Source organism: Nomascus leucogenys, chromosome 8 (genome assembly GCF_006542625.1).
Source record: "Nomascus leucogenys isolate Asia chromosome 8, Asia_NLE_v1, whole genome shotgun sequence".
In the NCBI taxonomy this organism is placed as follows: Eukaryota; Metazoa; Chordata; class Mammalia; order Primates; family Hylobatidae; genus Nomascus; species Nomascus leucogenys.
In genome coordinates this window covers 2,761,030-2,772,373 of record NC_044388.1, presented here as the reverse complement: position 1 = coordinate 2,772,373, position 11,344 = coordinate 2,761,030, and the positions used below count along the sequence as shown (strand labels likewise).

Below are 11,344 nucleotides of genomic sequence, written 5' to 3'. Positions count from 1 at the left end.
AACACTATGTTATTATAGTAATTTAATAACGTATATTTGTTTTTTGTAGAGATGGGGGATCTTGTTATGTTGCTCAGGCTGGTCTCAAACTCCTGGGCTCAAGCAATCCTCCCACCTTGGCCTCTCAAAGTGTTGGGATTACAGGCATAAGCTGCCGCAACTGGCCTATTTAATAACTTTATCCTCCTTTGCAACTGGATACTCTCCTTGGGGTAATGATTTTTTTATCCTTCTTTGTAAATGTCCGAATACCTAGAACAATACCCACCATCATTCAGTAGGTGCCAATTTAGTGAATGAAAAGAAAGCAGACATTTGGATAATTTGCTTTTATTTGAATTTTTGAATGAAGATGCAATAGTAAGGAACATACAGTCCAGTGCCCTACCTAGCTGGATGACTTAGTCTTCTGCTTATCTAGATCAGTAAATTATATGGTTGGAGTAGATGAGACATGATTAACCAAAGGTCATTGGACTCCAGGGGATTTTTGAACCTTTACCTCAAACAAAGTTAAAAACCACAACGATCAGATGGCTTGGCAAAGCTCTACTATACTACTCAGTTACATGTACTGTGATTGCAATAACATACGTGGAAACCAAAATGACATGTGCCTGTGGTGTCTAGCTATACACTGACACACTCTCCAACCTGTTGGTGCCTTTTCAGAGCCCCTTTGCTTGGCCTCAAAAGGTAAGATGAGGACAAATTCTAATAAATTTTTTTTTTTTTTTTTTTTGAGATGGAGGGTGGAGTGCAGTGGTGCAATCCCGGCCCACTGCAACCTCCGCCTCCTAGGTTCAGGTTATTCTCCCGCCTCAGCCTCCCGAGTTAGCTGAGATTACAGGCGTGTGCCACCACATCCGGTTAATTTTTGTATTTTTAGTAGAGACGGGGTTTCACTGTTAGCCAGGCTGGTCTCGAACTCCTGACCTCAAGTGATCCACCCTCCTCGGCCTCTCAAAGTGCTGGGATTACAGACGTGAGCCACCGCAACCGGCCCCAAATTCTAATAAATATTTTCAATGCTGACTGTCTAAATCCCTCTGGCCCCTCTTAATAGACCCCTGACCAGTCGACAGTGAGGTGAGTGCTTCATGCATGCAGAAAGGTGCACAAATACTAGTTAGTTCCAGCACCAGGGAGGTTGGGAGTCTGGCGTCGAAGACAGAGTATTTAACAGAAAAGATTCGAAGGGCGGCGGGACCGACCACCGCCGCGTAGAGGGGCTATGCTGACAGTTGGGTAGTTTAGAAACCCGACTGACGAGAAACTGACTTGGGGAGCGTGCCGGGCGGACATCGCCAGGGCAGAGAACCCCCATCAGCTCCCGAGGTCATTCTTCCCGCGTCCCCACCGGCCTCTGCGCACTCTCAGGAGGCAGAGCGACCGCGCGGTCCGGAGGCCCCCGCATTTCCCGCCGTTGGCGACTCTGAAATTGCCTTTTGGAACAAAACTTGGGTCGGGAAGGAGGCGAAGGGGAAAGCGGTGTGAAGTCCTCGGTACGGAAGAGTGAACGGTGCTGTACGGGGAGGCCCGAGAGAAAGCTTCCCGACCCGGACATTGAGCAAAAGCTCGACTCCCCTCGCAGCGCCCGCGTTCGGCCACCTCCGGGGGAGTTTCGGCTCTTTCCGTCAGTTCAGCTGGGGCCCTCCATTCCCGGCGCGCGCTGGGTACGAGCTGTGCTGCACGCGGACGCGAGCTCGAGTCCCACCCGTTTTCCCCTTCCATCTAGTTTGTCCCCGACCCGCTCCCCGAGTCTCTTCCCTTCCCCGGTTAATTCCCAGTCTCCGGTGGCGCGCGAGCCTGCGGACGGTGCGAGACGCGAGGGACCAGGCCCCGAGAAGAGCGGTAACCCGACCGGTCGGAGCCCGCCTCTCGCCGCCCCGCGCCTCTCCCCGATCCTCTCGGTCCTCGGTGCGCGGGCCGTCTCGCCGCTCGAGCCGCGCTCGCGCACCCGTTGGTTGCCACAGGCTCGAGGTTGGCGCGCCGGATTCGCGCCGGCGCGAGTACGCGCCCTGAGCTCTGGCTGGCTGGCTGGCGCGCACGCGCCCGAGAGAGCTCCGGGGCGGGGCGAGCCGCTGCCCCGGCGAGGGTCGGGGTGATCTGCTGGAGCTCCGGCCGCAGCCTGCAGTCCGGCCCAGGAGAGAAGCGGGGAGGCGGCGGTGGGGGCGGGGAGGCGGCGGTGGGGGCGGGGCGGCGTCCAGCTCTGAGAGAGCTGGGGGAGGAGCGCGGCGGCGACGGCGGCGGTGGCTCTAGAAGGGGAAGCGGAGGATTTTCTTTCCTCTTCTCAGACCCGGGAGCGTCCGGGACGCGGAGCCCGGAGCTGGGGCGACGAGGCGATTGCGGGGGCCCGGGCTAGGTGAGACTGAGGGTGCTGGGTGGCGGGGTTGGCGGGGGCTCAGAGGGGCGCCGAGGTGCGGGGAGCGGGTTGAGGGAGGAAAAAGGGGGAGGGGGTAGTTGGGGGCGGGGGGACGGGAAGGAGGGGGACGTGAGCCCTTAGAGGCCCGAAGTGCCCAGAGGGTAGAAGGTTCCTGGGGTATATGGGGCGGGTGAAACACCCGCGTCCGAGTTGGGGAGTTTCCAGTTGGGAGGCCGGGGAAACAATGGAGTGTGGGGGGGACTCTGGCGTGAGCGTGTGTGGGGTATTGGATTTTAAGAAACAACGAGCGAGATAGAATGAAAGAATAGGATCATTTGGGATGAGAAGTACAATGAATTGGGAATGCAGTGGGGATGCCTGAGGTCACCTCCGTGGGTGTGCGAGGTCCTTAGCATTCAGGGGCAATAATGAGATTTGAAAATAAGGGATAGAAGGGCGTTCTTGGAATTGAAGGGGGAGACAGAATGGAAAATAAGGCGAAGAGAGGCAGAGACATAAAATAGATGTGGTTAGGACTTGGATTAAAGCAGAAAGGTAGATTCAGTCAGTTTTGGACTGGAGTGATATTTTTCTCATAATTCATCCAGAATGATTAGGTTCTTTTAGAAAGTGGATCTTTCTCAAGCTTGTCCCTCTGCTAAGGAGTACAAGCCGTTCTTTAAATAATTTGGTTATCGCTTGTCCATTTTATTGATAAAACATGCCTGTGATATTTACTTCCCCTCTGTTTAGCAGGCTACTGTACGTAATTTACCTATGGTTAATGAAGCAGGAGAGGACAGATCACCAAAAATATCTTGCTTTGAGTTAGGTCAGTGATAATGCAGAGTTCAGTGTTTTGGAGAGAACGAAAAGCTTGGTTGGTTGTTTTCAGTTTGACCAAAAGGTGATGGATAAAATTAAGGTATCTGTACTTTGTTAGAATTGCAATTTCTCATTGAGAAATGTTCATGTACCATCTGCTACTGGTTTTATGTTTGTAGGAGAGAGTTGGGGTTCTGCCTTAAATTATTTCTTGATGTTAACTTGAAATACTCAGGCTGTCTCATACCTTCCAGTTTCAATTAAGGTGATTTGGGAATATTGTGGAAAAGTATCTCTGGGATTATGATCTTTGCATTTCCTTAATATTTGGATTTCCAGACCAAATTTGTGATTGTACTAGATAGAAAATTGCTGATTTTGAAATTGTAATGACCATTGTGTGCTCATAAATAGTCCATGTTAAGCCTTTTATTTGTTGGGCATTAAGTTTTGCTGACTCATCTAAGATTTATGGACATTAATCAGTTTATATTTCTCAGCTAGGTCTTGGATGGTAGCATTTAGGTTACTTTACAAAGGTCCAAAAATAATGATTTAAATTGTCACTTTTCTTAGATGTTATGAAAATTGAACAAAGCGAGAAGTGTGGGCAGTGTTCTCATTAGTGACCATGCGCCTTTTTTTTTTTTTTTTTTTTTTTTTTGAGATGGAGTCTTACTCTGTTGCCCAGGCTAGAGTGCAGTGGCGTGATCTCAGCTCACTGCAACCTCCATCTTCCGGGTTCAGGCGACCCCAGCCTTCCGAGTAGCTGGGATTACAGGTGCCCGCCACTGCGCTCGGCTGATTTTTGTATTTTTAGTAGAGACGGGGGTTTTGCCATCTTGGCCAGGCTGGTCTCGAACTCTTGACCTCTTGATGCATCTGACTTGGCCTCCCAAAGTGTTGGGATTACAGACGTGAGCCACCGCGGCCTAATGTGCCTCTTTTTTAATTGACCTCTTTCAGTGGGCTAGTCAAGGTGCTCAGATTTTTTTGTATGTATTATCTCATTTAATCCTCACAATTATTTCATATTTTGTAAATTAAGAGGTTAAATAATTTACTAAGGTCACAGAGCTGGTAAATAACAAAGCTTTATTCAGACCTAGCTGTATCGCATGCCTTTTTTAAAATCTTCACTGCCTGCTTGCTGTTTCTGCTTCACCCTCACCTTGGTTATAGTAAAGCAACATGAACTGGTTAAACTTGGGTCTGATAACTGTGATTTAGCTGAAGATTAAGTTAGTAGGCTGTAGCCTGCTCTGTAGAGTTCATTGAAGGTTTACTGCTCCTGTGATTTAACAAAGCTCTAGGATCCTGATAAATAGGGCTAAAAACATCTTTTTGCTTAGGATTTGTCCTGCGACCACACCTAGTTGTCTGTTTAGTCTTGTACTGCTGAGGTATTGTGCATACGTGGCACTCTTACTTGTAGAAGTCAGGACAGCCAGTTGTGGAGCCAAAACCAATTAACCCTGGAAAACAATTGAAAACTGCTCAGTACTCAGGTGCCCTCCAAGCACCTGTTGAGCCCACAATTGGTACTAGCATTATCTCTAAATATAGATAGGATCCTGTTAGAAACCAGGAGTGAAACAGCTAGAACTGAGGGAAACAGCCAGGGCCTGAGGGAGGAGCCACAGGTTATGGCCAAAACATGAGCATAGCCCCTGGAGGCTGATCAGGCTAAGACAGGAGGGAATTTTCATTTGTTGAGCATTTATGTATTCCAGGCACTGAAGTTAGTGTACATTATTACCTTATCTGTTAGTTGTAAGTATTATCCTCATTTTTCAGATGAGGCTCAGAAGGGCTAAAAGCTCTTACACAAAGTCACTTTATAATGTCAGCGAAGAAAGTTTGTGTATACTATTCTAAAAATTACTGCTTTCAGTTTCCCATTGTAGGGTCACCATATTAAAGCTGGGAACTGAAAGTCACTCTTTCAGATCTACCTGGCTTCTCATGTGTGTAACTGATTATTTCAGTCTTGCTGCTTTCATTGGAAACTGGAAGGAAAAGCTTGTATTTTTTGGATGTAATTGTTAGGAAGTACAGTCCATTCATTATATTACCAAATGACCTGTAGAATATAATTCAGCTTCCTCAGTTGCTTAGTGTGTATCTGCAGCAACATGAAAACAGCACGTCCATCCCTTCTTTTCTGGGATCTTCACTTTCAACGAAGTCACCTAGACTCTGGAGGATGACAGTGAAGCTTGCCTGTTACAGACTCTTCCACTTTTCTCAATATGTTTTTGCCACAAATGTTTGACAGTTGTTCTTGGTTATTTATTTATTTTTTAGAGACAGGATCTCGCTATGTTGCCCAGTCTGGCCTTAAACTCCCGGGCTTAAAAGATCTTCCTGCCTCAGCTTCCGGAGTAGCTGGTATTGGCTAGTTTGTTTACTCCTCCCCCAACCTCCTCCCACCTGCCCAGAAAGGATCTCACTCTGTCGCCCAGGCTGGAGTGCAGTGGTACAATCATGGCTCACTGTTTGACCATGCCCAGCTAACTTTTGTGTTTTTTTGTAGAGTCGGGGTTTCGCTGTGTTGCCCAGGCTGGTCCCCAACTCTTGGACTCAAGCAATCCACCCGCCTTGGCCTCCCAAAGTGTTGGGATTATAGCATGAGCTACCTCACCTGGCCTTTTTGTTTACTTAAAAGAAAAAATTATTGTGGTAAACTATACATAACAAAAAATTTATCATTTTAACCATTTTTAAGTGTATGGATCAGTGGCATTAAGTACATTCACATTGCTGTGCAACCATCACCACCATCCATCTTGGGAACTTTTTTATTTTCCCAGACTGAAGCTCTGCACCTATTAAACAGTAATTCTTTGTTTCTGTTTCTCTACCCAGCTGCTGGCCACCAATATTCTACTTTCTGTCTCTATGAATGTGACTACCCTGGGTACCTCATATGTAAGTGGAAGCATACAATATTTACTTTTTTTGTGTCTGGTGTGTACCACTTAGCATATCTTCACAATTCATCCATGTTGTAGCATATGTCAGAATCTCATTCCTTTTTAAGGCTGAATAATATTCCGTTGTATGTACACACCACATTTTGTTTATCCATTCATTCCCAATGGACATTTGGGTTCCTTCCACCTTTTGGCTGTTGTGAATAATGGTGCTGTGAATTTTGGTGTACAAATACTTGATCGAGTCCCTCTGTATTGGTCCATTCTCATATTGCTGTAAAGAAATACCTGAGACTGGGTAATTTATAAAGAAAAGAGGTTGAATTGGCTCATGGTTCTGCAGGCTGTACAGGAAGCATAGCAGCTTCTGGGGAGGCCTCAGGAAGGCCTGATCATGGCAGGAGGCAAAGGGAAAGCAGGCATGTCTAGGTGGCTGGAGCAGGAGGAAGAGAGAGAGGTGGGGGGAAGTGCTACACACGTTTAAACAACTAGATCTTGTGAGAACAACCCCAGGGGACTGGTACTAACCCATTCATGAGAAACCACCCGCATATTCCAGTCACCTCCCACCAGGCCCCACCTTCAACACTGGGGATTACAATTTGACGTGAGATTTGGTGGGGACACAGATCCAAACTATATCGCCCTCCTTTCATTTTTTTTTTTTCTATTTACACAGAAGTAGAATTGCTGGATCCTATGGTAATTCTATGTTTAGTTTTTTGAGTAGGCTTGGTTACTTTTATTTTTTATTTGTTTTTTTTGGAGACAGTCTTGTTCTGTCACCCAGGCTGGAGTGCAGTGGCACGATCTCAGTTCACTGCAACCTCTGCCTCCTGGGTTTAAGCGATTTTCCTGCCTCAGCCTCCAAGTAGCTGAGACTACAGGCACGTACCACCACACCTGGCTAATTTTTGTATTTTTAGTAGAGATGAAGTTTCGCCATTTTGGCCAGGCTAATCTGGAACTCCTGGCCTCAAGTGATCCACCCGCCTCAGCCTCTCAAAGTGCTGAGATTACACGCGTGAACCACCGTGGCCTGCTGAGGCTTGGTTACTTGTAAGCAGTGATTTTATCATACGCTACTTGAAGGTAGCACTTGATGGTGCTTTCTCTATTGACTTTTTCTGTATTGCTGGCAGGACACTTAGGGTGGAAGTGATTCAGAAGGAAATGTTTTACCCAGTTTTCATGTATCCAATTTGGAAGGAACCATTTGTTATACACAGTTCTTTCCAGTTATGTGCAAATATGGATGATTGTCTTAAGAATGCTCTATATGTTATGTAAAATGTGTCAACATTTTTAGTATACTTTGCTGCCTCTGATTGAAATTTAGGGTACTTTTTTCATTTAAACGTGTTTTACATGTATGAGCTGCTGCTTACTGCTTACCTTCTGTATCTTCCTGCATTCATTAAAAAAAAATTTTAGTGTCTGCTGTATGCTTTAAATATTTCAAGCAGATACCTGGAATACATAGACAGAATAGAAAGTAAAATTGGTTGAAGTCATTTGGCTCTATTTTCTCTCCCTCCGTATACAGTATGCAAGCTGTAACATAATACCAAATATAATAGGTTGAAATAGCTGCAGTGAACTGTCTCTTAGGATGAGCCTAGCCTCTCATTTCATTTTCTGGTGTGTGTGTGTGTGTGTGTGTGTGTGTGTGTGTGTGTGTGTGATGGAGTTTTGCTTTTGTCGCCCAGGCTGGAGTGCAATGGCGTGATCTCAGCTCACCACAACCTCCGCCTCCCGGGTTCAAGCAATTCTCCTGCCTCAGCCTCCTGAGTAGCTGGGATTATAGGCAAGTGCCACCACACCCAGCTAATTTTTTGTATTTTTAGTAGAGAGGGGATTTCTTCGTGTTGGTCAGGCTGGTCTTGAATTCCTGACCTCAGGTGATCCACCCACCTCGGCCTCCCAAAGTGCTGGGATTACAGGCGTGAGCCACTGCGCCCAGCCTCACATTGCATTTTCTAAATGTTACATGGAGGTTAATTATCCCTGCATCTTGCTTCATGATATTATTGGGTGACATAGTTACTTCAGGCTCATATGCCATTTTCTGGGGGCCTTATAGGAGACTTTGTGAGCCCACACTTACTTTGGAGGTGGTCTGTCTGAAACCCAGTCCAATTGCCATTCAGTTGAATTGATTCTGAACTATTTCTAAAGATTTGACATTTATTGGGGGCTGGGCATGGTGGGAGGCCACTTTGACCTCAGTCCTAGCACTTTGAGAGTCCAAGGTGGGAGGATTGCTTCAGACCAGGAGTTAGAGACCAGCTTGGGCAACATAGCGAGACCCTGTCTCTACAAACGATTAAAAAATTAGAGCTGGACATGGTGGCTCATGCCTGTAATCCCAGCACTTTGGGAGACCAAGGTGGGCGGATCACGAGGTCAGGAGTTCTAGACCTGCCTGGTCAATATGGTGAAACCCTGTCTCTACTAAAAATACAAAAATTGGCCGAGCGTGGTGGCATGCACCTGTAGTCCCAGCTACTCGGGAGGCTAAGGCAGAAGAATTGCTTGAACCCAGGAGGCAGAGGTTGCAGTGAGCCAAGATTGTGCCACTGCACTCCAGCCTGGGCGATAGCACGAGATTCCATCTCTAAATAAATAAATAAATTAGCTGGTCGCAGTGGCTGGCGTCTGTAGTCATAGCCATTCTGGGGAGGCTGGGGCAAAAGGATTGCTTGAGCCCAGGAGTTTGAGACTGTAGTGAGCTATGATCATGTCACTGCACTCCAACCTAAACAACAGAGACCCTGTCTTTAAACAATAAAAAAAAATTTGAAGTTTATAAATATGTTATTATTTTTTAATTTTTATTTTTTTTGGAGACAGGGTCTTGCTCTGTCACCCAGGCTGGAGTGCAGTGGTGCCATTCATAGTTCACTGCATCCTTGAACTCCTTGAACTCAAGTGATTCTATCACCTCAGCCTCAGTAGCTAGGACTACAGGCACACACCATGGCACTCAGCTAGTTTTAAAATTTTTTGTAGAGACAGGGTCTTGCTTTGTTGCCCAGGCTGGTCTTGAACTTCTGGGTTCAAGCGATCCTCCTGCCTTGGCCTTCCGAAGTGCTGGGATTACAGGCGTGAGCCACAGTGCCCAGCTCACTTTATTATCTTTAGTCACTGGATATTAAGGATAGGCCAGAGGCCAGCATTTACTCTCCCATGTTCACATCTACCATGGCAGCCTATAGGAATGGGTTCCTGAAATATATACCATCTTCTATACAGATTCTTCAGTAGTTGCAGGCCCTTGAAACATTCTGCAGGGTCTGAGGATATAGACGTTACTTAAAGGTAACTTCTGCAGCCATTGTCCTATGACTAATTTGTGATTAAGACATAAGTTGAAGGCTGGGCGTGGTGGCTCACAACTGTAATCCCAGCACTTTGGGAGGCCGAGGCGGGCAGATCACTTGAGGTCAGGAGTTCAAGACCAGCCTGGCCAACATGGCGAAACCTCATCTCTACTAAAAATACAAAAATTAGCCGGGTGTGTTGGTGCATGCCTGTAATCCCAGTTACTCAGGAGGCTGAGGCAGGAGAATCACTTGAACCTGGCAGGCGGAGGTTGCAGTGAGTCGAGATTGTGCCACTGTATTCCAGCCTGGGAAACAGCGAGGATCTGTCTCAAAAAAAAAAAAAAAAAAAAAAGACATAGGTTGATTGGAGGTTTTGGGGGATCTCCAAGGGTTACACAGGGATTCTTATCAGTCCAAATCCTGTAATAAATAACAACCTTGGATTGCTGGTAAGAAGGATGCTTTTTACATTACTTAATTAGCAAGATGTATGATTACTAGTTGTGGAGTGTGTGTGTGTGTGTGTGGTGGTAGTGGTCTTTAGAATTTGCTAAAGGGTATTAGGACGGAGGAGAAGGATGTTTGTGACAAGACCATTATATGATTGTGAATGAGCCAGAATAGGTAAGTAAATATCTTTTGTAATTGAAGTTGCTGCCAATGATACTACTTCTTACTGACCTGGATAGGACTGAAAAGACCAATTTGTAAAAGCTGCAGTCTTTCCTATTTTAAATAACTTGCTTTTGTTTTAAGGCTACCCTCTGTAGTTGAGCAGTACTTTTCCTTACATGATCCACTTGGTCTGTGATCATAGCACGTCAGCGTGGGTAGCCCACTGCTGGCTCTTCCTGGCCTACTGTTAAAAATGATTCAAAATGTACATTAGTGTGTGGCAGAAGTGACTCTTCTGCTTACCTTGTTTGGATATCTAGTTACATTTTTATAGTACATTGCTCTTGTAATCTACCTGCATGTCCTGCAGGAGCCCTTTGTATAGCATGCCTTCATAAGAAGCTTTGTGACATGTGAGGAAAACAGTGAAACTCATCTGTAACTAATGTAATGACGGGAAGTTAAAGTATTGTAGCTGAATGGTAGGTGGGGCATAACACTGCAGATGAAGCCAGCCATGTAGCTTAAACTTTTTTTTTTTTGAGACAGGGTCTTGTTCTGTCTCCTAGGATGGAGTGCAGTGGCACAATCTTGGCTCACTGCAACCTCCACCTACCTGGGCTTAAGTGATCCTCCTGCCTCAGCCTCCCAAGTAGCTGGGAATGCAGGTGCTCGCCATCTGGTACTGCTAATTTTTAAATAGAGACAGGGTCCAGGCTGGTCTCAAACTCCTGGCCTCAAATGATCCTTCTGTCTCGGCCTCCCAAAATGCTTGGATTACAGGCATGAGCCACTGCACCTGGCCTGATTTTTTTTTTTTTTTCGAGATGGAATTTTGCTCTGTCGCCCATGCTGGAGTGCAGTGGCGCAATCTTGGCTCACTGCAACCTCTGCCTCCCAGGTTCAAGTGATTCTGCTGCCTCAGCCTCCCGAGTAGCTGGGATTACAGGTGCCCGCTACCACACCCAGCTAATTTTTTGTATTTTTAGTAGAGACGGGGTTTCACCTTGTTGACCAGGCTGGTCTTGAACTCCTGACCTCAGGTGATCCGCCTGCCTCGGCCTCCCAAAGTGCTAGGATTACAGGCGTGAGTCACCACGCCTGCCCCTGATTTTTTTTAAGTCAGGGTCTTGCTCCGTCGCTCAAGTTGGAGTGCAGTGATGTGATCATGGCTCATTGCAGCCTCCAAATCCTGGGCTCAAGTGATCCTCCCCCCTCAGTCTCCCTAGTAGCTGGGAGTATAGGCTCGTGCCACCATGCTCTACTAATTTTTAAAT

General features: G+C 46.5%; 1 protein-coding gene across 2 annotated transcripts in view; it reads left to right on the top strand.

Moving 5' to 3' along the window:
• The first annotated feature begins 1,670 nt into the window (after nucleotides 1–1,670).
• The window catches only part of SPATS2 (spermatogenesis associated serine rich 2), a 154,725-nt gene continuing 145,051 nt past the window's right edge, over nucleotides 1,671–11,344 (top strand). The window contains exons 1-2 of one of the 2 annotated variants that reach the window (XM_030816632.1): nucleotides 1,671–2,365; nucleotides 6,059–6,121. The gene's annotated coding sequence lies outside the window, so the exon portion shown is untranslated. The remainder of the gene's footprint in view (nucleotides 2,366–6,058; nucleotides 6,122–11,344) is intronic. The other variant, XM_030816633.1, reaches the window with a different exon arrangement.